Raw genomic sequence first — 4635 nt, 5'->3', positions numbered from 1 at the left:
GGTTTGGAAGGTGCTGTTGAAGGAGGCGTGGTGAGTTGCTGCAGTGAATCTTTTATATGGTGCACACTTCTGCCACTGTGCATCGGTGGTGGAGGGAGTGAATGTTTACGGTGGTAAATGGGGCGCCGATCAGGCAGGCGGCTTTGTCTTGGATGGTGTCGAGCTTCCTGTGTATTGTTGGAGCTGCACTTATCCAGGCAAGGGGAGAGTATTCCATCACACTCCTGACTTGTGCCTTGTAGATGAAGGACAGGCTTTGGGAAGTCAGAAGGTGGGTTACTTGCCACAGAATTCCCAGCCTCTGACCTGCTCTTGTAGCCACAGTATTTATTGGCTAGTCCAGTTCAGTTTCTGGTCAATGGTAACTCCCAGGATTCAGATAGTGGGGGATTCAGCAATGGTAATGCCATTGAATGTCAAATGAAGATGGTTAGATTCTCTCTTGTTTGAGATAGTCGTTGCCTGGCACTTGTGTGGCATGGATGTTCTTGCCATTTATCAGCCCAAGCCTGAATGTTGTCCAAGTCTTGCCGCATATGGACACGGACTGCTTCAGTATCTGAGGAGTTGCGAATCTTACTGAACATCGTACGATCACCAGTGAACATCCCCACTTCTGACCTTATGATGGAGGGAAGGTCATTGATAAAGCAGCTGAAGATGGTTGGGCCTAGGACACTACCCTGAGGAACTCCTGCAGTGATGTCTTGGGCTGAGATGATTGGCCTCCAACAGCCACAACCATCTTCCTATGTGCGCACAGCAAGCTCCCACAAACAGCATTGTGATAATGACCAGACAATCTGATCTTGTAATGTCGGTTGAGGGATAAATAGTGGCTAGGAGAGCAAAGATAATTCCGCTGCTTTTCTTCAAAATAGTACCATGGGATCTTTTACATCCACCTGAGAGGGCAGACAGGGTCTTGGTTTAATGTCTCATCTGAATGACAGCACCTCCCACTCAACACTGCAATGCAGTGTCAGCCAAGATTATTGTGCTCAAGTCCTGGAGTGGGAATTAAACCCACAACCTTCCGACTCAGAGGCGAAAGTGCTTCCAAATGAGCCATAGCTGACACTTAGGCTGGAATTTTGCCAGTAGCTCAGAGTTCAGGGAGGCGGAAGTGGGTGCAGAACTTTCTCCCACTCCGCGCCTAACTGTCGCTGCTATCACGCAGAAGGCAGCCTATTTGCCGCCCCGCAATGTATTTCTGAATGAAAAGGGCACGCGCAGGCAGGAGGCTGAGCATCAGCGGGGGCGGGGCTAGAGCCAGAAGAGGTTGCTGAAAGCCATCTAAAAGGGCTGTCATCAACCTCTGTGGCTCCGAGAGGCTTACCTGCAGCAACGAGGACATTGGGAGGGGCAACTGCATATCTCCAAAGGAAAAGCAGGAGCCTGAGGGTGAAAGGATTGGAGGAGGACTTAAAGTGCCCACCAATCCAACAATTGTAAATAAAACAGAAGTCCACCAGAACCTACTGGCGGCAATGGAAGGGAGAAGTAGCCGCATGGCCCCCCCCTACTTCTCAGAGGATTCCTTACATGTCCTCCTCCAGGTGGCTGAGGCAAGGCGGGAGGTCCTCTTCCCATCAGACGGAAGCAGGAGGCCTCCCCAGGTATGCAATAAGGCGTGGCTGGAGGTATCGGAGGAGGTCAGCAGCCGCAGAGTAGTGAGGAGGTCATGGCTCCAGTGCCGCAAGCAGGTCAATGACCTTCTGCGCTTTGCCAGGGTAAGGGGCAGTCCGCAGTCATCACAGCTTTTATTTGACACGGGAGGGTCAATGAGTGCTGATGTTGCAAGGTCGAAGCCATCCATGATCAGTGATTGGCTGCAGCCCTGCCTTGGTCCGTATAATGGGCACATCTGTGGCGCACAGTGGTCCAGATGTGTTCCATCTGTGCACTTCACTGGCATTGGTTTGAGATGCAACACTCAGCCCAAGGGGTGAGTGGGTGATCTTTCAAGTAATATGTCTTAACTAATTGCTTTGCGTCTACACAGGAGAAGAGGGCACATAATGCCCGTGAGTGGGCCTGGACTGGTGGCGACGTGGCCAGTCTTGCCTTTTGACCAGATTGGAGGAGGATGCATTGATGCTAGCAGAGGAGGACAGAGGACGCGCTATAGCTGATGGTAAGACCAACACACCAGGCCAGGAGGGCGAGTTCCCTGGAGTGTGGTCAAGGGGTGGTGGGGGCGGAGGGGGGTGGGCGGCGATTGTTTCGTGCACTGAAGGGTGCTCTCAAACAAAATCACACGAACGTGCTCACACTGCAGTCTATAACAAGTCCTCCAGTCAGGAGTGCCTGCAGGTGAAACACAACAGTGGCCAGGAAGTGTCTCTGGGGCTCATCCGTCCACCTCTGAGGATGAGGAGGGGACCTCAGAGGGTGCAATGTCACATACTCACCCCGCACCAAGCGCAAGCTCAGAGACAGAGACATTCATCTTGGTTGGGATGCGTGTCTCCTCTGAATCGTGGTCACAACCTGGTGTCAGCACCACACAATTGCCGGGACAGCTGCCAGAGGCAGTACCTGCCAATGCTTCTGACACTCGAAGGACTGTGGGAGGCCAGGCCAGTGCTGAGCCCCATGCTGGTGATGAGCCTCTGATGACATCCATTTGGCAGGAGATGCTGCTGGTGTAGCGTGCAGATCTGGCGGAGTTACCAGACACTTTGCGTGCTGTGACTTGGACTTTGGAGATGTCCATCCAGGGCTTGAGTGCCACACAGTCCCTGTCATCTGCTCATCAGGTTTCCTCCACTGACAGATTGGCAGCTGTGCTGGCGGGCCCGATCCCGGAGGCCATGCAGAACCTCACAGAGACAGTGGGCCCCATGGACCAGAGCATTAGAGATCTGTCTATGATGCTCAGGCAACATTTGGAAGCTGCTTATCGCTCTGAGATCAGCAGAGAGCATCAATTGAGCCTCGAGAGGGCACAGGGGCAGCAGCAGATTTCATATGGGGGCTCTTCTCATGGCACTCCTGATGCGCCCTGCAGCTCCTTGTCCCCTTGTCAGTGGGTGTTTCTGAGACTTCTCAGGGTCACCTTGAGATGTCGCGGCCCGCACAGCCTGCCAAAGTCTTCCAGAGCAACGCAGCAGCCTGATCAGCCACCTGCCTCTGGTGTGGCTGGCGGCGAAGAATTGTCCACATGCGTGAGCACTTGCAAACGTTTCAAAAAATCACACTAACACTCCGAGGTCACTGGTGCAATTTGTAAATATTTGTTTCATGTATAAAAGCACTAAAACTTATTAAAGTTTTCAGTTGGTATTTTCATATGCCACAAGTCAATGCTGATGTTGTAGGCAAGCTGATTGATCTGCATGAGAAGGATAATTTGAGAGGTGACACATTAGGGCTGTGTGGTGTTTGAGGAAAGGTGGCCCGTATCAGCTGAGATTTCCCCCTGAAGGTGAGTGCCTCTGCGCTTCCAGCTCCTGTTAATGCCTCATCTCAGACTGCCATGTCAGTTTCTGGTTGATGAGACTCTGGTCAGGAGAAACGCCTGAGTATTAGAGCCTCCCGGGTCTCCCTTGCACTCAACTCCCCCAAAGCTCCAGCTCCCTCTCCCTGCCGTTCAGGCGGCTGTGGCCCCTCTTTATCATTCGTATCACCATCCTTGTCTGAGGATGCCTTGCGCTGAACTAGATCATCCTCCAGGGCCTCTCCCCTCTCCATCGCCAGGTTATGTAAGGCGCAGCAGAGGAGAATAATTCTAGAGACCCTTGATGGCGAGTACTGCAGAGCTCCACCTGAGCTATCGAGACAGCTAAATCTCATTTTGAAAAGACCTATAGTCACTCTGGTGGTCGCATGGCTCTCATTGTAACGTTCCTCTGCCTCATTACTTGGGTTTCTCACTGGTGTCATCAGCCATGTCTTCAGCGGATAACCCCTGTCGCCAAGTATCCATCCTTGCAGGCATTCAGGAGGGCTGAATAGTGATGGCACCTGGGAGTTCCAGAGAATAAATGTATCGTGACTGCTCCCAGGATAACAAGCACACACCTGCAATATTCCCTTATGGTGGTCACAGACGATTTGAACATTTATTGAGTGGAACGCCTTTCGATTAATGAAGGCCCCTGACTGACCTTTAGGTGCTCTAATGGCCACATGAGTGCAGTCTATTATACCTTGGACCATGGGGAACCCAGCAGTAGCGTTGAAGCCTCTGGCTCTCTCGGCCTGACCAATGGCGTCCGTCTTGAACTTGATAAATTGGTAGGCACGCCTGAATATGGCATCAGTCACCACCTTAATGCAGTGATGCGTTGATGACTGTGAGACTCCACACATGTCTCCTGATGAAGCCTGGAATGAGCCTAATGCATAGAAATTTAGTGCGACTGTTAGCTTCAGTGTGACCAACATTGGATCGCTCACCCACGCAGTATGGAAGCGACCTCCGCTGCCAGCATCTCACACAGAGATGTGACAGTCTCCCATGACAGGTGCGGTCTTCTTCAGCACTGGCACTCAAATGCAGGCGGTAGACCCTGCCTGCTGGATAGGCTCGTCTCCTGACAGGTGGTTGCAGCAGGCCACTATGTCACCTTCTCCCCCTCCCCCATTACAAGGCTGCACTTGGCCTTAATTTAAGACTGAGTTGCCAGT

General features: G+C 52.2%; 1 pseudogene; it reads right to left on the bottom strand.

Annotated features, from left to right (window-relative positions):
- Positions 1-3510: 3510 nt before the first annotated feature.
- LOC137373326 (putative nuclease HARBI1 pseudogene) lies at positions 3511-4392 on the bottom strand (annotated as a pseudogene).
- Between the last annotated feature and the right edge of the window lie 243 nt (positions 4393-4635).

This window comes from Heterodontus francisci, chromosome 9 (assembly GCF_036365525.1).
Source record: "Heterodontus francisci isolate sHetFra1 chromosome 9, sHetFra1.hap1, whole genome shotgun sequence".
Lineage (NCBI taxonomy): Eukaryota > Metazoa > Chordata > Chondrichthyes > Heterodontiformes > Heterodontidae > Heterodontus > Heterodontus francisci.
The sequence above is the reverse complement of the archived record's forward strand: the minus strand, read 5'-3'. Positions and strand labels throughout refer to the sequence as shown.